We start from the raw sequence: 21,367 nt of genomic DNA, 5'->3' as shown, positions 1-21,367 counted from the left end.
TGGGCGGGGGCAGGAGGGGCTTGGACGGAGGGGGAGGGGTGGAAGGAGAAGGGGCTTGGGAGGGGAAGGCACCAAGGGACAGGTGAAGGAGAGACAAATGCCAGGGGGCCAAGAGCAGACAATGAGGGAAAGGGCAGGAGGGGAGGTGTCAGTGGGAGAGGGGACAGGGTGATGCTGGGAGAGGAGAGGAGAGGGGAAGGGCATTGGGGGCTGGAGAGGGAGGTGCTGGGAGAAGGCTTGAAAGAAGGGGTGGGCATGAGAAAGGTGGGGATGGAGCAAGGCATGTGTGAGGGCACAGAGGGGCAGGAGGGGAAAGGGGCAGAGAATGGTGAGGGGGTGGGTATCAGGGAAAAAGGGGGTAGGGGCAGTAACGGAAGGGGGAGGCACCAGGAGGGTGAAGGGCTAAAGGAAGGTGCAGGTGCCAGGGGATTCTGGGGTTAAGCAGAAGGGCAGACACCTGCAGGGGAGGGACCAGCACCAGAGGAGAGAGGCAGGATAGGTGTGTAGAGGGAGGTGTTAGAAGAGGGGTAGCTCACCTGATCAGAGTGGGACTACTGGAGGAGTGGGCATAGGGGGGAGGCTGGTGGAGGGGGGTGTGACGGTGCGCTCCCGCCCCGCACTCGGGGTGCCCGTGGTGACGGCAGATGGACACGCTGGGGGTGGAGAGCCGGTGCGCCTCCGGGACGGCGGGCTGCACTGCCGAGTCAGGGCTCGGCGCAGCGAACGATGGGGGGCAAGGAGAGCCGCTGGGCGAGGCCCAAGGAGGAGGGGCTAGAGAGGCGCCGGCGTGTGACGTCACAGGGAAAGGGGGGTTGCTGGGCGATGTGGAGGAGATGACGTACGGGGACAGGGCCGGCGGGGGATTTAAACCCGGGGCCGGCACCATGGAGGGAGGAGGGAGAAACGGAGAGTCAGGGAGGAAGGAAGCTGGAGAGGTGAGGCTGGGATACGCGGCAGGGACCGGCCCTCAGGAAGGGCGGAGTAGGAAGCAGTCCAGGGCGGGGTCGTGGAGCCCATGAGCGGGTGTGTTTTGGGGCACTTCCCCCATCCGCTAGTGAGGGACCGTGAGTCCCTGCCTTCAGGGCCCTGGGCCGGGGTTCGGAGAGGGGGTGGGCCTGAACCCCCCTACTCCGTTGGCCAGAGAGGCAGCCTCGGGCGTGCATTAAGAGAGAAAAAGAGGAATGTGAACAGGGCGGATCTCTGCTGCGGGTTGTGCCTGTAGCTACAGGACTGTCCCGCATGACCAATAAACCAGGTGACATTAGCCGTGGTGAACTTTGCGAGACTCTTTTACAGGGGGCATTTCGTAGGAGGGCTGAGGGCAGTGAGAACGGCAGGAGTCAGGACAGCAGAGTAGGGTGAGGAGTTGGGGGGCAGCAGGCACCAGGAGAGATGATGGAGCAAGGAGAGGAGACACGGCAGCAGAGAGAAAAGGTAAAGGTTCATAAAATATTTATTAATAACTTGGTGCTGCCCATGGTCCAGTTTGGGTTTATGTGGGGAGCAACACGTGGCCAGCGAGTGGGAGCCGAAACAAAAAAGTAGTCAGTGTAATGATTTTCTGTTGATATGTGTTTTAGTAGTTAAATTCTTGGACTGTCATTGATCATGAAAAGTGCTGTCACATGGGCAGAAATCAGGTAAATATTGCATTTTATTAATATAAGCAGAATTGACTTAAATAGGGCCTGTGTGTTGTGTAGTCTTGCCTTAATCTTTGTATTCATGCCTGTCAGTGTGAGAGAAGCTATTTGTATATATTTGCTTGCATATGCAACCACACTTAAGTTGAGGCCTTCAGCATCAGTGTGGCCCCTGGGGCTTCCAAAGTTGAGTTGCCCTAGTTCATCCCTGACAGGTGTCTATCTAACCTGGTCTTAAATATCTCCAGTGATGGAGATTCCACAATCTCACTAGGCCAGCGTTTCCCAAACTATGGGCCGCAGCCCGGTACCGGGGAGTGGGACTGACCCGGCCATATGAAGATCTCGGGGCGCTGTCTCTCCCCCTCCCCCCTCCCCCCCCAAAAAGCATGAGTTAGCCTGGCCCAGGGATTCTATTGTCTCCCCCCGACACACACACACACCCTCGAGGGGTATGTCTACACTACCACCCTAGTTCGAACTAGGGTGGTTAATGTAGTCATGCGGAGTTGCAAATGAAGCCCGGGATTTGAATTTCCCGGGCTTTATTTGCATAAAGCCGGGCGGCGCCATTTTTAAATGTCCGCTAGTGCGGACTCCGTTTCACGAGGAGTAACGGTAGTTCGGACTAGGAAGCCTAGTCCAAACTACCTAGTCCGTGATGCGTGTAGCCGCGCGACACGGAGTCCGCACTAGCGAACATTTAAAAATGGCGCCGCCCGGCTTTATGCAAATGAAGCCCAGGAAATTCAAATCCCGGGCTTCATTTGCAACTCCGTATGACTACATTAACCACCCTAGTTCGACCTAGGGTGGTAGTGTAGACATACCCGAGTAGATGTGAACTGGCTGGCTGGCAGACACACTCATGCAGCCTGAGCACATTTACCAGCCAGGCAGTTCGAAACTACAAACTGATACATCTAGTAATAATAAAACTTACCTAATGAGAAAATACCAGACATGTTATATGTCTGGTATTTTCTCAGTTTGTTTTTTATGTGTTTATATTTTTGGGCTGCAAAAAACAGTACTGAAAAAAAAGGGTTCCAAGTAAAGTAAAAAGTTTGGGAAACCCTGGTCTAACCAGCTTTCTGTCTGTCTTACAGTTCATTTATTCAATCCATATTCCTTAACTTGCTGGCAAGAATATTGTGGGTGACCATATCAAGCTTTGTTAAAACTGGCACTGGGGGTTTTGGGAGGACCAGAAACAACTTATTTGAATATTCATCATTTGATTAATGAATATGCAAATATGCAAATGAACATTACCAGTCCTCCAAAAGTTCGTGAATGGATTTACTGGCCCCCGTGTCAAAAAGTTTGGGAACCCCTGGTTTATCTGAAATAATTGTGCAGTGTAAATGTAGCCTGAATACCCATCTGAGTTAATGTTGGTGCAAAGCAACTGGTGCCCCTTTCACTTCTGTCTGCTGCTGCATACCCTAATCAGCAACTTGCAGGATTGACCCCTTTCACTGATTCTATTTGTGTTTTTTTTTTCCCTCGGCATAGTCCTATTTCTATATGGAAGCCGGAGATATTCTGTATCACCTTCTTTGATCTGTGAATATTTACAGCAAATGATCTCCTGGATGGAGGCTTTTTGCCACTGACATGGGAAAATCCCAAAGACTAGCTCCATATAGGTCACTGCTTGCATGGACAGTCAGACAGCGGAAATGAGTAATATAGCAATTGAACAATAAGTTTGTTTTTCTCCTAAGCATCTGTTCTGCATGTGTTCAACAGATACTTTTTATCTCTTGTCCAGCAACATTTATGTGAACCCAGGTTCCCCAGGGAATGGAAGGGTACAAGAGAAGTTGGCATAAAGATTTGTACTGGGGAAAAAAGATAGCCTGTCTCTATCTATTTGTCCTTTAAAATTCTTTCATACAGATAGCCAGAGAACTGTGAGATGTTTATAACCATAACTTATATTTACTGCATCTGATTGAGGATTTTCACTGGAAAATATATTGAGAAATAGTGTCTATTTGTACTTGTAATAGTTGTGGCTAATGAAGTCACCCATCCTTATTGCAGCTAACAGAATTATGTGAAACTCAGCACCAGTTTTCAGGCAGATCTAATTTCTTTAGTTCTGATTCTACAATAATAAATTGTACACGTATGTATATAACCCTAATTAATCCAAACTATTGAATTTCACTTAGTCTGATGCCACAACCATAGAAAAGTGTGATTGTAAAACCATAAAGTTTCCCAGAAATGTTGGTGAACTTTTAAGAAAGTTGGTTTGAGGTTGCAATTAAATACAAAATCAGGTTACTCTAGCCTGATTTCAGATTTAATTATGTATCACTCTACTCTTGTGACTAATCTTACTTAGAGGAAGTAATTGTACCTTTCTAGAGCCCCTCCCCCTCCATTTTGTTTTTTTAACTAGTTTTTTTGTTGGTTCTTTAGCTACAGTGAACTTGTTATTAAGACATATTCCATAACTTAAGTATTTCAAGCAAAATCCTCAATAAGGCCAAGAAAATAGACAGAATGTGCATTGCTTTTTTAAAATTATTGCTTACATTTTCAAAAAGATCACTAATTCTGAGCAAACATATGGAAAGAGCAATTAACTCCCAGTCAGCTAGAAGAAGTCTGTTCCAGATTTTTCCCACAACTAATTTTGTGCCCCTTTTAAGTTGGTTCAAATGTATAACGTGACAAGACTCCATACGGATTCCTATGGGCAAAGCTTATAACAGTATTTAAAACACAACATCACATGAAAAATCATGCTACATCTGGTAGATTGAAATAAAAGTATGTGTCAAATAAGCTCATAGCACAACTTCCACTTACTCTAATCAGCTTCAGTTCAGGATATATGAGACTTGCAAAACTGAAAGTACACATAATAAAACGTAATGGTACACTTCTAACACCTTGCTGATAGCAACAAAATGACTATCTCCAGGAAAAATTGATGGCTTAAGAGTAGCCATATTTTTATGCAAGCAGGTTCAGCATAGTATATGCCCCTCCAACTTACCTTCATAGATTTGTGTGTAGGTCAATTTAATCTTTAGCATCTCTACTGAGATTGCAATCAAAGATCCTGATTCATCAACTCCTATTAACTTTAAAGTATTGTGTTTCCAATGTGGATTTTCCTTCACTGAAAAAAAAAGATTTATTTCAGTCCTGTTTCCACATAAACCACCCAATACCGTTTAAAAAGTAAAAACCTTTGGTTACTAAGAACATGACACTGGCCATAATGGGTCAGATCAAAGGTCCATTTAGCCCAGTAGCCTATCTTCCAACAGTGGTCAATGGGAGGTGTCCCCAGAAGGAATGAACAGAACTGGTAATCATCAAGTGATCACTCATTCCCTGCTATGATACACAAAGACTAGGGACACCATTCCTACTACTCACTGGATTACATTTTAAAAGGTTTTAGACCGGCTCTATATGTTTTATTACAAATCCCCTACACTCTGTATAATTTTATCCTACACTCTGTATAATTTTTGTTTTTCTTATTGTGCATGTATCTTTTGATACTGTGCACAATGAAAATTCTCTTTGGTTTTCTGGAACTCATTACAAGTCTAATCCATTCCTACTATATTAAAAAGCATGTAACAATGAGAGGGGGCTTCCAACTGTCACGTTGGATGTGTTATGAAATATTGAAATTACAGAAAAAATGGTATGAGGTGAAATAACTTCCAAAGTGGTAAAAGGCACAAAACACTTCATCACACTTAACTTGACCTTAGGTGCCATTTCGCTACCATCTGTCAATGATTTAGCGTTAGTGGCAGTAATCCTGTCAAATGAATGTAAAGCTTTATTCGGGGTCGAAAACATCAAAATTGTTTGTGCTTTTTCATCGATGAGATCTTTATAAAGATAAAAATATGTTTTAGTTGAAGGATATATATGCACCCAATAAAGCCTTATTCCTAGCCCTCAATGAATCTTATAAAATACATTAGAGTGGGCCATTCCTGGGTAGTAGAGGTATTCAACTGCATTAATTCATTTCTGAGATATGAACTTGTTACACAGTACCAATTAGATCTGTACATTGGAATCTCTAAAATATTTTGTGCCTTTTATATAGAAGACTAATATACTTCCAGTATAGTAATATTTCTTATGGGACTGAAAATTGAAACAGCCATTGGTTTGTGCTGCATCACAGCTTTTGCTGACATTTCTATTTAAGTGTGTGAGTTTGAGTACTTTCTTCTGTGTTTTAATAAAGTGAGTATGAATTGGTAGAAACCTTACATGGAATTTGACAACTACTGAGCAACTAGAGTCACTGGGACAAATTTTGAATGACCTCTAAAGGTTAACTGGACAAACTCTGAAATATAGTCACTATAACCTACCCCACCCCCACCTCCTTCCCCATAGTAAATTCAACATCTACACTTAAACTATTGTCAAAAGGAGGGAAAAGAAAAAGAATAGGTGATGCTTCAGACCTTATGGCTGTGTCTACATTGGAATGATTTTGCGCAAAAGCACAAAACATGCTGCCTGTCTACACTGGCGGGGAGTTCTTGCACAAGAACACTGACGTTCTAATGTGTGAAATCAGTGCGTCTTGCGCAAGAACTATGATGCTGCTGCTCAGGAAAAAGCCCTCTTGCGCAACTGTTCTTGTGCAAGAGGCCAGTGTAGACAGGCAACATGAATTTCTTGTGCAAGAAAACCTGATGGCTAAAATGACCATCGGAGCTTTCTTGCACAAGAGAGCGTTTACACTGGCACGGATGCTTTTGCGCAAAAGCACATGCCAGTGTAGATGCTCTCTTGCACAAATACTTTAACGCAAAAACTCTTGCATGAAAAGTATTTGCGCAAAATCTTGCCAATGTAGATGTAGCTCATGTGACTCAGAACTGTCTAATAAAAGGTTGTGGTATATTAATGTCAAGAATCTAATGATGGCTCTCAGACATACAGCTTATCAGTAGTACACTGGGATGGCCTAACTCTGCTCCCTTTAAAGCCAATGAGGAGTTTTCAAAATTTTCTATCATTAATAAAAACAGCAGCAGCAGCAGCTTGGAGAAGGGGGCTCTGAGAATGATGTCAACACAAAATCATTTATCCAAAGAAAGCATTAATCCAGCCCAATTGATAACCATCTTATTCTATGCAGGAAAATGAGTATCAAGAGCCTCTAATAAATATACAGGTAGTGTAAACAAGCACTATTTAAGAGACTAGTTGTCAACACGGTCTTAATTAAAATGAGTCCATCTGCTGAGAGCAAGTTGTATTTTTTTTCCATAAAGTACAGATACAATAAGATGTGAAGCACGAGACTGAAATTGTACAACTCAGGAAAAAATTAGCTAAATCCTTCTGTTTTGTAGAAAAAAACTGGAAGGCAGACTGACTAAGTCCAACGGGTTTTTGCTTTCGATATTGCTGGATCAAGCACTCTTTTCCCAGTATGCTCAGGATCAAAAGGAACATCCTGATAATGAGACTGTGTCTTTATATGATCTTTTCTTGGTTTCCAGTATTAGCATTGATAAAATAAAAAAAGACAACATCTGAAGCCTAGAAACTTCAGTTTTCCATTGTGTATTTTCAAAAATTAAAGTTCTTTGCAACTAAATGAAAAAAAAAAGTTGCTTAAAGACAGAAACCAGATAAATTCAATTTGTGATAAAGTTTACAGATTACTAAATTGAACTTCCTCTGCTTGCTTTTCCCAGCTCAATATGTTTGTTAGCTTATGCTAATTATGTGTAAATGTATTTGGTTCTTGTTCAATCTGGGAGAAATTTATCTAAGCATGTGACATATTGCATCACTTAAGTCCGAAATACTGCACTTGAGTGAAGTTGAAATGGTTCAGAAATTCATTCTAGCCCTCTTCACAGCATAAATGTCATTCTTTGTCTATATCTTTGGGGTTCCCTCAAGCAGTAATTGGTCTAAAAAATACATGAGAGGAGGGAATAGGAAAATAAAACCTGAAGCTAAAAAGCTCAGGAAATCTAACTCCCAATCTCCACAATGGGAGTGCAGCAGAGTCTCTGCTTAGGCCGGTACACTGGCTGGTCCACAAATCAGTCACAAGCCTTCTGATGCAAACACCCATGCCTTTATTGTAGGTTCCCACCACCTTCTATTTACAACATTTACAGTCCAGTCCAGTCCAGACAGACAGACTGCCCACCAACACATATACATACACACACACACACTCTCTCTCACTCGCCACCTAGGTACAAACTGAGCCACACCCTTATTTCTCCTTCCCCTCTGGCTTCCTTCCTCTGCCTTATATAGCCCTTCTGCTATGAGCCCCATGGGATCTAACATGTGGTTGGAGAGCCCCAGCTCTGCAGAGACCAGCAGCCAGACAGGCAGTGATCCAATCCAGTGTTGGCTACCAAGAGATGAGATATCCACAGGACACATAACTGAGCCAGGAAAGGATCCTCCCCCATCTGTTTGTTTGTTTTAAGCCAGCCAATGTTTGCTTAACTACCACACCCATTTTCAGATTCATCGATGCATTCTATCTGCCTGGAAAAGTGCCCAGGGGAGAGAACCAGGGATTATGATACCATTATGAGTGAGGGGAGGAGGGGAATTTGTTATTATTGTTATATTTATAAGCTGACAACTTTTTCCTTTCCTAGAATTTTTGTTTGCTGTCCCCAGTAAAGTCCCCCTTTACTATATTGTTATCTTGGGTGGGGCATTTCATTTGTTACAGCAACATACTATTTTATTTCTTGTGTACTGGACTGCAGTAGCATTCCTTATTTCCCAAAAAAACCCAGCATCCCTTGTATCCCAAGCAGGGGAGTCACGTTGGGTGGAGGCATTAGGTGTCACAAGAATCCAGCATGCAACCTGTATGAGGAACAGGGAGAAACCCAATCCAAAAAACAAGAACCAGGGTGGAGGCTAGAAGTACACCTCGGGGGGCTACCGAGGAATTCTAAAATAGTCTCAGTTATTGGTTTTACAAATTATTTTTATTGTATAGGAATTAAAATGCTTGCAGTGTATTGTTTTTAGGGCTTTTTTATTTAAACATTTTAAATTAGATGCAAGTATTTTAAATTAGATGCAAGTACCGTTCTTCTGGAAAGTGTCTAGAAATCAGAATTCTGCTCATGCAAGAGAAAGATACCTGTAAATCTTACAAACATGCTTTTACATTTGTAATTAAAAGGTTGCATCAATGGGATACCCTTTCAAAAGGCTCCCATTCAGCTAGGTGCTTAAGTACTTGAGTAAGTTAGTCCTGTTGACTTCAGTGAGACTGTTCATATGCTTAAAGTTACACACATGCTCAAAGTATTGCACCTTGCAAAATAATATCAAACTAAATTGAAATTTAACTGTGGTTCAGAGGTGTTGCAAACAAAATAAGTATATGCCCCACTTAGAAGTGGTCAGAGCCAAAGTGTAAGGCCAGAAGGGACCACCAAATCATCTAGTCTGATCTCCTATATGTCACAGGCCACAATCACCACACTAAACCCAATTATCAAAATTAGATCAACATTCTCACAGCCTACAGAAGACTACACTATTTCTCTGCTGCAAGCAGAGAATAGAAGAGACTGTGGTGCACCAATGATCACAGCTCCTCTGAAGGCAGGAAATTGATCATGCAACATATACTCAGATGAACCTGGAAAGTAACCTAGATCTGGAGCTGCTGAGAAAGGGAAAAAAACTTCCCATAGGTGACTGCTAATCTGACCTGAGGGAATAAATGTCTTTGTGACCCCATTTTTTACTCACTTAGACCGTTAGTATGTGAGCAAGAATCAGCCAGCCAAACACTTTGGCTATGTCTAGACTGGCATGATTTTCCAGAAATGCTTTTATTGGAAAACTTTTCCGTCAAAAGCATTTTTGGAAAAGAGCATCTAGATTGGCACGGACGCTTTTCTGCAAAAGCACTTTTTGCAGAAAAGTGTCCGTGGCCAAGCTAGACGCGCTTTTGCACAAAAAAAATCTCAGCTGTCTACACTGGCCCTTTTGCGCAAAAGTTTTGCGCAAAAGAGACTTTTGCCCAAACGGGAGCAGCATAGTATTTCTGCAAAAAGCACTGATTTCTTACAGTAGGAAGTCAGTGCTTTTGTAGAAATTCAAGCAACCAGTGTAGACAGCTGGCAAGATTTTCTGGAAAAGCGGCTGATTTTCCGGAAAAACTGGCCAGTCTAGACACAGCCTTTGAGAGCAAATGCTCAGTGCCACCCCAGTGCTCTGGCCTTCCATGTTCAATCTCTAGCTGTGGCCATAACTGATGCTTCAGAGGAAGGACACACATATACAGGCAGTCCCCGACTTACGCGGATCCGACTTACGTCGGATCCGCAGTTACGAACGGGGCTGCCCCGGAGTACACGGACTGCGGGACCTCGCAGTCCTGCCGCCCGTGTACTCCGGGCGAGAAAAGCTGCTCCACGTCTTCCTGGTCTGCAGACCAGGAAGACGCGGAGCAAAGCCGCTGCCCGAGCCCCCCCGCCCCCCCCCCCCCGCGGCTTTGCAAAGCCTCGGGGAAGCCGGCAGCGATGCAGCCCAGGCGCGCCTGGGCTGCCTCGCTGCCCGAGCCCCCCTCAGGCAGCGGTTTTGCTCCGCGTCTTCCTGCTCCGCTGCCGGCTTCCCCAGACTTTGCAAAGCCGCAGGGGGGGTCTCGGGCAGCGGGGCAACCCAGGCGCACCTGGGCTGCTCTGCTGCCGGCTTCCCCAGACTTTGCAAAGCCGCGGGGGGGGAGGGCTCGGGCAGCAGGGCAACCCAGGCGCGCCTGGGCTGCTCCGCTGCCAGCTTCCCCGAGGCTTTGCAAAGCCGTGGAGGGGCTCGGGCAGCGAGGCAGCCCAGGCCGCCTTGGCTGCTCTGCTGCCGGCTTCCCCGAGGCTTTGCAAAGCCGCGGGGAAAGCCGGCAGCGGGACAGCCCAGATGCCCCGCGGCTGTCCCGCTGCCGGCATCCTCAGAGGCTTTGCTCCCCGTCTCCCTGGTCTGCTGGTCTCCAGCAGACCAGGGAGACTGGGAGCAAAGCCGCGGAGGACCCAGGCGGCGGGACCGCGGTGCGTCTTGGTCCGCCGCCCACGTCTTCCTGGTCTGCTGGGGTGGGGGGGGGGGGCGCATCTAGTACGCCCCCCCCCCCCAGCAGACTAGGCTTTTCTCTGGACGCCTGTGGCAGAGCAGCTGGGGCGCTGCTGGTTGGTCCCGCAGCGCCACTCTGGGCGCTACTGGACCAACCCAGCAGCACCCCAGCTGCTCTGGTCCTGATTCAGCCGCTGCTGGTCTGTTTCAGCAGCGGCTGAATCAGGACGCCTGGGGCAGAGCAGCTGGGGTGCTGCTGGGTTGCTCCAGTAGCGCCGCTCCTCGGCGCTACTGGAGCAACCCAGCAGCACCCCAGCTGCTCTGCCCCAGGCGTCCTGATTTAGCCGCTGCTGAAACTGACCAGCGCTGACTACAGGAAGCCCGAGGCAGAGTTGCTCTGCCTCGGGCTTCCTGGAAGCAGCTGCTGATCAGTTTCAGCAGCAGCTGACTTGGGGATGCCTGGGGTTCTTAAGTTGATTCTGTATGTAAGTCAGAACTGGCGGTCAGTTTCAGCAGCGGCTGAATCTGGACGCCAGTTCCGACTTACATACAGATTCAACTTAAGAACAAACCTACAGTCCCTATCTTGTACGTAACCCGGGGACTGCCTGTACATACTTACACCAGAATACATTATGGAAGACAGCAAGAGTGGAATAGCACAAAAAAGTGGCAGTGTGCCGATAAAGTTTGAGGCAGACTCAAAGTTGGGAGGTATTACCAATACAGAGGAGGATCAGAATATCTTACATTGGATTTGGATGACTTTGAAAACTGGAGTAATAGAAAGGGAATAGAAAGGTTTGAAATATAATAGTTCAAACCAGATTTGAGGACTTGAGTAGCTCAGCAGAAGGATATGTGCCCAATATAGAAATAGGTGCATAAGGTTCCGTGTCCTGCAACATGCAGAGGGCCAGACTATAACATCATGATGGCTCTTTTTAGTCTTCAGGTCTATAAAGAGTCTTAAAGTCTGAAATCCCACAATTTTCTGCAGAAATAGTCTCTGTATTAGCTTCACATAAGGAATGGGGATAGCCAGGAGGGAGAACCAGTACAAAGCCCATAGGGCCCAAAGTTTTATATGTTTGGGCTTCAACAGGCCCAGATGATCTTCAGCTGTTTGTCTAACCCACAGCAGCCCCCACTTCTCTTCATCATTCCACCTGCATATATCCTGATTATTCAGGTGTTTTGCACATGGAGAGAATTTCACCCATCATATGCATTCTTTAATGCTTGAATAAAAGGATCTTCCTTTGTTAGGAAAGGTAATCTTCTTTGTTCTTTTGGAAAATATTACAGAAAGATCTACAGGACACAGCCAAGACAAATAATAACAGACATGAGAGACAAACCAGACGGTATCTGATATTTCTTTATAAAGAGCAGCAACTGGAATGCAGCTCCCAGACTTGATTATGCTAGCTTTAGAAGGAATCAAAGAGGAAGAAAAGATATTGCCTTTTCCAAGCTCCAAAAATGAAATCAATGGTAGAACCAAAGAGGGCACTATCAGGAAAGAGAAAGACTATATCAGAGGGAATTCATCCAACCCAGCAGTAGCCTTCCCAAGAAAGGTATGAAAGGCTAAGTCCAGGAGAAAAATAATCCATTTGGAAGAGAGGAACTAGATTTGATAAAATAAGAACACCACACAAGCTTTCCCACATTTTTAGAGCTTATCTTGAACTGAAACTTTTTCTGAAATTCTGAAATGCTTGAATAAGTGTTGTTTTTTGCTTTGTTTGTGTTTGAGAAAGGGGTATCTCAGCCATACTGGAAATGCTAAAATTCCATAGAGTTCATTTTTTGTTACAGATATAATACACCAGTTAATTTCAAACTAATATTACCAAGCAAGGCCAATTCAATATTATTACAACAGTGTAAACGAGATCAGATTCTGTCCCAAACTGGTTAAGAAGAAAGGCAATTCTGAACTTATTAAGAAACTTCAGAGGTGATAAGAATTGAAAAATGTCTCATGATGCAGAAAGTATATATGGAATTTGAAGTACAGGTTGAATCTCCCTACACCAGAACTTTTTGGTCCAGCAACATCCCAGGACCAGAGAACCCAGGAGCCCAGCAGCAGCAGGCCTGCATCTAGCAGTACCAGACCAGGAACCTGTGCAAGCCCCAGGCCATTAGTCCCAGGCTGGGAGCCTGTGGGCTGGCTGGAGCCATCCACCTGGCTGAACTTGAAGCCGGGGGGGGGGGGGCAGCACCTGGGCCAGAAGCAAAACCAGCAGCAGAGAGGGTTGGTGGGCTATGGGGCCAGTGGCAGGTGACCTCCTCTGACAAATTCCCTTGTTCAGGAACAATCAGGTCCCAAGAGTTCCAGACCAGGAAGGCCCAACCTGTAGTTTATGCCCACAGAAGTAAATTCATTGAATATTTAAATGTTATAAATTAAAATCCTTTATTGAGTTCAGCTGGTATAATCCATTTCCATTATCTTGAAGTTATCCATTACCAACAAACCAGCTTCGCAGATGTTGTAGGGTTTTGTTTGATGAATACATGCATCTTCTGGGTATGACATTTCACTTGTGATCTGAGTCATATTTTATTAAACTCAAGTTTATTCCCTCACAAACAAAAAACACTGTTAATATAGAGTTAAGCTCTCTCAGGTGTATTTCCTCACAACAGCACGAACACTAATAAGGCAAAATTAAACAATATATATTTTCAAGAATTCCTCTGGTATCATCACTAACCTCAACCGCACTAGTTCATTAGTACTCTAATACATTTTCACTTCAATAGTACTATAACCCTCAGTTCAGACAAAAAATTACTTGGCATAACAATGGCAGCAATTTCCCCCTTGCCACGTCCCCAAAAATAGATAATTTGACTACATAATATATGGGAAGATAGACTAAAACTGAAACGTACCTTTCCAAACGGTCTATGTAAAATATAATCAATTTTTTAATTTCCAATGACATGGAGATCTGACACATAAATGCACACATAATACTACTGACCAACAAATGAGAGAATAATGTTTCTTGTTAGATGGAACTTTGTGCTAGCAAGTTAGATTATGGTAATAAACCTTAAAAACACAATGAAACCACACATGTTGTTACACTTGACTCTCTAGCCCACATTAGAAACTGTGACTGAAAAAAAATTACACAAAACAAACGGGTGAAAAAATTCATGTTAATCTTCATAAAAGTTGTTTTTCCCTTCTCTTTCACAGAACTCAACAGATTCACTCATGATTATTCATAGAATCATAGAACCATAGAGCTGGAAGAGACCTCAAAAGGTCATCAAGTCCAGCTCCCTGCTCTAAGCAGGACCAATCCCAACTAAATCAAGCCAGCTAGGGCTTTGTCAAGACAACACTTAAACACCTCTAGGCATGGAGACTCCACTACTTCCCTAGGTAACCCATTCCAGTGCTTCACCACCCTCCTAGTGAAATAGTTTTTCCTAATATCCAACCTGGACCTCTCCCACCACAACTTGAGACCATTGCTCCTTGTTCTGCTATCTGTCACTACTGAAAACAACCTTTCTCCATCCCCTTCGGAACCTCCCCTCAGGAAGTTGAAGGCTGCTATCAAATCCCCCCTCACTCTTCGCTTCTGCAGACTAAACAGACCCAACTCCCTCAGCCTCTCCTCATAGGCCATATGCTCCAGCTCCCTAATCATTTTGGTTGCCCTCCGTTGGACCCTCTCCATTGCGTCCACATCCTTTTTGTGGGGGCCCAGAACTGGACGCAATACTTCAGATGTGGCCTCACCAGAGCCGAATAAAGGGGAATAATCACATCTCTGGATCTGCTGGCAATGCTCCTCTTAATGCAACCTAATATGCCATTAGCCTTCTCGACTACAAGGGCACACTGTTGACTTATATCCAGCTTCTCATCCACTGTAACCTCTAGGTCCTTTTCTGCAGAACTACTACTTAGCTGTTTGGTGCCCAGCCTGTAACAATGCTTGGGATTCTTCCGTCCCAAGTGCAGGACTCTGCACTTGTCCTTGTTGAACCTCATCAGATTTCTTGTGGCCCAATCCTCCAATTTGTCTAAGTCACTCTGGACCCTATCTCTGCCCTCAAGCGTATCTATCTCTCCCCCTAGCTTAGTGTCATCTGCAAATTTGCTGAGGGTGCAATCCATCCCCTCATTCAGGTCATTAATAAAGATATTAAACAAAACTGATCCTAGATCTGAACCTTCGGGCACTCTGCTAGAAACCGACCACCATCCTGACATCGAGCCATTGACCACTACCCACTGGGCCCGGCCTTCTATTCATCTTTCTATCCATCTTATCGTCCATTTATCCAATCCACATTCCCTTAATTTGCTGGCAAGAATATTGTGGGAGACCGTATCAAAAGCCTTGCTGAAGTCAAGGTATATGACATCCACTGACTTTCCCATGTCCACAGAGCCAGTTACCTCATCATAGAAGCTAATCAGATTGGTCAGGCACGACTTGCCCTTTGTGAATCCATGCTGACTATTCCTGATCACTTTACTCTGCATCTTGTAGATTCCTTGAATTACAAACTTTCCATAATAGCCGAAAAATTACCAACTGAAGGCCTTGATAGTCCTCATGTTATTCAACTAAGGGTGAAATCCTGGTCTCCTTTAAATCTATGGCACCATGCAGATGCACGGGTTGAGCACTAATGAAGGGAAGAGTGCCACCTACTGATTCACCAAGAATATTTCCTGCAGAACTTTGATTTTCCTTGATGGTTCTTCCATCTGAGTATTGACCATGTTTGATGTTGTTTAGCTAACAAGATGTGATGGGCTAATACAATGAAGTGGTGTGTCTGCAGGCCTGTGATATAACAGGCAGAGTAAAGATCTATTTGAATTGATAGATTCCTTTCTAAATAAAGCCAAACCATGAGATCAGAACAATGATTGCACAGCATATTAACAAGTGACATAGGATACTTTCTGAATACTTCCCCACAGTAACAACATAACACTCCATTGGATGCCATCTGGTAACATTACAGTACAACAGTACATCAATGAGATCTATCAATCATTTGTCTGACCACTGCATATGAAAGAGATGCATGTTACCAGTAAAACAACCTGGCTACATGGGTACGTCTACACTACAGCGCTAGTTCGAACTAACTTAGTTCGAATTAGTTAATTCGAACTAAGCTAGTTCGAACTAACGCGTCTAGAACTAAAAACTAGTTCGAACTAGCGTTTTGCTAGTTCGAACTAGTAAGTCCACATTGAGTGGACTCTGAACAGGGCTTAAGGATGGCCGGAAGCAGTGCCGGCAGGGCATAAAAGGAGGACTTAGAGCATGGAGATGCTGTCTCAGGCTAGCCGAGGGCTGCGCTTAAAGGGTCCCGACCCCCACCCCGGACACACAGTTCTAAGGGGTGCCCCGCTTCCAAAGAAGTTCTGGCTTGGAGTGCCCTGAGTGCCCACACTGGGCACATCACACCACTCGGCCATCAGCCCGGCTGCACTTGCCGCAGGCTGCCATCTGGGGAGAGGGAGTAATTGGGGGGCTGCAGGAGAGCTTCCACCCCCAGAAGCCCGCAGAGCCAGCCCAGTCCTCCCCATCGGGGGCTCGTACCCCATTCCTCCCTCACCTCCTTCCACTTACCCTTCCCTAGCCCCTCTTCTTATTGATGTACAAAATAAAGATAACGTTTCTTCCAACATTGACTCTGTCTTTATTGAAAAAAACTGGGGGACACTGGGAAAAGGAGGTGGGAGAGGGGAAGAGAAAGGCTGGGAGAGGGGAGGGCAACTAACATGATCAGGGGTTGGGAACAGGTCCCAGATGAAGAAAGGCTACAGAGACTGGGACTGTTCAGCTTAGAAAAGAGGAGACGGAGGGGGGACAGGATAGAGGTCTCTAAAAGCAGGGGTTGGGTGGAGAGGGTGCATTCAGAAAAGTTCTTCCTGAGTTCCCATAAAGAAGGACTAGAGGACACCAAAGGAAAGGAATGGGTAGCAGGCTTGAAACTAGTAAGAGAAAGTTGTTGTTCTTGACAAAGCAAATAGTTAACCTGTGGAACTCCTTGCTGCAGGAGGCTGTGAAGGCTACAACTAGAACAGAGTTTAAAGGGAAGTGAGATAAAGTGATGGAGGTTGGGTCCATGGAGTCCTATTAGCCAGAGGGTAGGAGTGGTGTCCCTGCCCAAAGTTTGTGGAAGGCTGGAGAGGGATGGCACGAGACAAATGGCTTCGTCATTGTCTTCGGTCCATCCCCTCCAGGGTCCCTAGGGTTGGCCGCTGTTGGCAGACAGGCTACTGGGCTAGATGGACCTTTGGTCTGACCCAGTACGGCCATTGTCAGCTCAGGGCTCAGTGTCGGGGGTCTCAGTGGACCCCCTTGATTTTCATGCACACCTGGTCCTGGGTGGCCAGGCTGGCAGCTCTCCTGCCCTAGACAGCCACTTTCCTGTGCCTAGTGCGGAGATCGTGGACGAGGTCCACGATGTCCGCACTAACCCAGGAAGGTGCCCGCCTCTTGCGGTCCAGGGCAAGCTCCCGGGAGCCGCCAGCCTGGTCCCGGCAAGAGGGGGTGGGCTGGGGGGCATCGGGTGGGTGGCTCTGTGCCGTGCCAGGTGCAGGGTCTGCTAGCTGGGTGCTGGCAGGCTTGCACCTGGCACGGGCACCGTAGCCAGCCCGTGCCCCTTTAAGGGGTCCGGGGCCGGGAGGGGGGCATAGAGTTTCCCTGGTGTTGGCCAGAGTGGCCACCAGGGAAACCTGGGGAGGGCTAGCCTCCCACTAGTTCGAACTAAAGGGCTACACAGCCCTTAGTTCGAACTAGCTAGTTCGAACTAGGCGTTAGTCCTCGTAAAATGAGGTTTACCTAGTTCGAACTAAGCGCTCCGCTAGTTCGATTCAAATTCGAACTAGCGGAGCGCTAGTGTAGCACCTATTAAAGTTAGTTCGAACTAACGTCCGTTAGTTCGAACTAACTTTGTAGTGTAGACATACCCCATGTTATTTGCGGATTACTGGAGTTTTCATTCTGACTAGGAAAAATGTATATCTGCAGAGCAGATGCTATAACCATAGTACAAGGGATCTTCCCTTACTGTATTAATCTACTAAGAATAGTAAATGGATGAGATAGAGAACAGCTAAGCAAAGAAAGGAACAAAGCCACAATAACAAAAATAATAAAACACTGAGCATGACTCCGATGACTGCCTAACATTAAAAAAGTAAGAGCAACAACACTTAACAGAAATGATGTACAGTGTTATTTTACTGTGTCTCAGTATAAATTAGACAATAAAGGGGGTGCGGTTAAAGGAATGTATTATGTAAAGGAAAATGGAGAAAGAATTAGAACTGGATAAAACAAGTTGATTTTGGCTTTTTAAAAAATATTGGTGGTGGTATGATTTTGGAAAACCATCAACTTCTGCTAGCAGCTTCCATTTCCAGAACTCCCCAGCTACATATACACTTCTACCATGACAATGGTGGAGGATGAAGAAAGCAGGCAGGAAGGAGGAGGCTAGGGCTGATGGGTATTAGGAAATATGTGGAAAGAGGTATTAAAGAGTAAAGCAAAAATGTAGGAAGACTGATCGGGGTAGAAGAGGAACCATGAATCAAGGATAGGGGGAGTAGCTAAGCTGTTAAGTAGGGGGTTATGCGTGGGAAGTGTGCAGGGCAGAAGGAAAAAAGTGGTGGGGTATGAGTAGAAGACAGTGTGGCTATATCTATTACATGAGTAACATGCAAATGAGGCTAAGTGTGGAATATTGCCGAGCCTCATTTGCATACCTAATGGGCCACCATTTTTTTTCAGAAGAGGCTCTTGCGCAAGAAGGAGCATCTACACTGCCCCTTTTTGTGCAAGAAAAACCCTCTTGTGCAATGCTGTTCTTCCTGAAAAGTAATAGGTGTAACAGCATTGCACAAGAGGGTTTTTCTTCCTCAAGAAGGGGCAGTGTAGATGCTCCTTCTTGCGCAAGAGCCTCTTCTGAAAAAAATGGTGGCTCATTAGGTATGCAAATGAGGCTCAGCGATATTCCATGCTTAGCCTCATTTGCATATTACTCACGCAAGAAGCTGCGAGTGTAGACATAGCCTGTGTGAATGGGGAGAACAGTGGTGTCAGGGAGAAATAGATGCACTCAGAAGCCTGATGCAGGCTAATTCCTTCTAATAAAAGGGTCAAGAGGAGAGCCCTGCATCCTTGTCTGGATGAGAAGAGTGTGCCATCCTATTGCAGCTCTACAGTAAGAGCCATTAGCTTATTTTGATATTTTGTTATGAGTTAAATAACATCATCAACATTCCTTACACTGTAAATAGCATTTTAAAAGCCATATAATAGGAACCCTGACTGAATATCAGCACATTTAAAATATGGAAAATAATAAATCAAGGCAAAGCTTGCACGAGGTTGCAGGGCAGAGTGGATACACCTTTGGGTGGCATTATAGTGAATACCATCCAAAGGTCATCTTCTCTAACTAAGGGTATGCCTACACTACAAAGTTAGTTCGAACTAACAGACGTTAGTTCGAACTAACTTTAATAGGCGCTACACTAGCGCTCCGCTAGTTCGAATTTAAATCAAACAAGCGGAGCGCTTAGTTCGAACTAGGAAAACCTCATTTTACGAGGATTAAGCCTAGTTCGAACTAGCTAGTTCGAATTAAGGGCTGTGTAGACCCTTAATTCGAACTAGTGGGAGGCTAGCCCTCCCCAGGTTTCCCTGGTGGCCACTCTGGCCAACACCAGGGAAATTCTATGCCCCCCTCCCGGCCCCGGACCCCTTAAAGGGGCACGGGCTGGCTACGGTGCCCGTGCCAGGTGCAAGCCTGCCAGCACCCAGCCAGCAGACCCTGCACCTGGCACGGATCAAGCCAGCCACCCGATGCCCCCCAGCCCTCCCCCTCTTCCCGGGACCAGGCTGGCGGCTCCCGGGAACTTGCCCAGGACCGCAAGAGGCGGGCACCCACCTGGGCTAGTGCGGAGATCGTGGACCTTGTCCACGACCTCCGCACTAGGCACAGGAAAGTGGCTGGCTTGGGCAGGAGAGCTGCCAGCCTGGCCACCCAGGAGCAGGTGTGCATGAAAATCAAGGGGTCCACTGAGACCCCCGACCCTGAGCCCTGAGCATACAATGGCCGTCCTGGGTCAGACCAAAGGTCCATCTAGCCCAGTAGCCTGTCTGCCGACAGCGGCCAACCCTAGGGACCCTGGAGAGGATGGACCAAAGACAGTGACCAAGCCATTTGTCTCGTGCCATCCCTCTCCAGCCTTCCACAAACTTCGGGCAGGGACACCACTCCTACCCCCTGGCTAATACCACTCCATGGACCCAACCTCCATGACTTGATCTCACCTCCCTTTAAACTCTGTTCTAGTTCTAGCCTTCACAGCCTCCTGCAGCAAGGAGTTCCACAGGTTGACTCTTTGCTTTGTGAAGAACAACTTTTTGTTACTAGTTTGAAGCCTGTTACCCATTCCTTTCCTTTGGTGTCCTCTAGTCCTTCTATTATGGGAACTAATGAAGAACTTTTCTGTATGCACCCTCTCCACCCAACTCCTGCTTTTAGAGACCTCTATCCTGTCCCCCCTCCATCTCCTCTTTTCTAAGCTGAGAAGTCCCAGTCTCTTTAGCCTCTCTTCATATGGGACCTGTTCCCAAGCCCTGATAATTTTAGTTGCCCTCCCCTCTCCCAGCCTCTCTCTTCCCCTCTCCTACCTCCTTTTCCCAGTCTCCCCCAGTTTTGGTCAATAAAGACAGATTCCATTTTTGAACACAATTGTCCTTTATTTTGTACATCAAGAAAAGGGGCTAGGGAAGGGCAAGTGGAAGGAGGTGAGGGAGGAATGGGGTACGAGCCCCCGATGGGGAGGACTGGGCTGGCTCTGCAGGCTTCTGGGGGTGGAAGCTCTCCTGCAGCCCCCCAATTGCCGCCTCTCCCCAGATGGCAGCCTGCGGTAAGTGCAGCCGGGCTGATGGCCGAGTGCTGTGATGTGCCCAGTGTGGGCACTCCGGGCACTCCAAGCCAGGACTGGTTTTCAAGCGGGGCACCCCTGACAACTGTCTGTCCGGGGTGGGGGTCGGGACCCTTTAAGCGCAGCCCTCGGCTAGCCTGAGACAGCATCTCCACGCTCTAAGTCCTCCTCTGATGCCCTGCCAGCACTGCTTCCGGCCATCCTTAAGCACTGTTCAGGGTCCACTTAATGTGGACATGCTAGTTCGAATTAGCAAAACGCTAATTCGAACTAGTTTTTAGTTCTAGACACGTTAGTTCGAATGAGCTTAGTTCGAATTAACTAATTCGAACTAAGTTAGTTCGAACTAACTCTGTAGTGTAGACATACCCTAGGAGAGCAGCTGTTGGCTAGAAGCACTGGCATTGATCATCAGAAAGCTTTCCATATACAGGCAGTCCCCGGGTTACGTACAAGATAGGGACTGTAGGTTTGTTCTTAAGTTGAATCTGTATGTAAGTCGGAACTGGCGTCCAGATTCAGCCGCTGCTGAAACTGATCAGTTTCAACAGTGGCTGAATCTGCAGACCAGGGGGACGGGGAGCAAAGCGGCGGAACACGCGGGCAGCGGGACAGCCCAGACGCGCCATGGCTATCCTGCTGCCCTCGGGCTCCGCGGCTTTGC

Source organism: Pelodiscus sinensis, chromosome 4 (genome assembly GCF_052426305.1).
Source record: "Pelodiscus sinensis isolate ZL-2025 chromosome 4, ASM5242630v1, whole genome shotgun sequence".
NCBI lineage: Eukaryota > Metazoa > Chordata > Testudines > Trionychidae > Pelodiscus > Pelodiscus sinensis.
Note: the sequence above shows the minus strand (reverse complement) of the source record.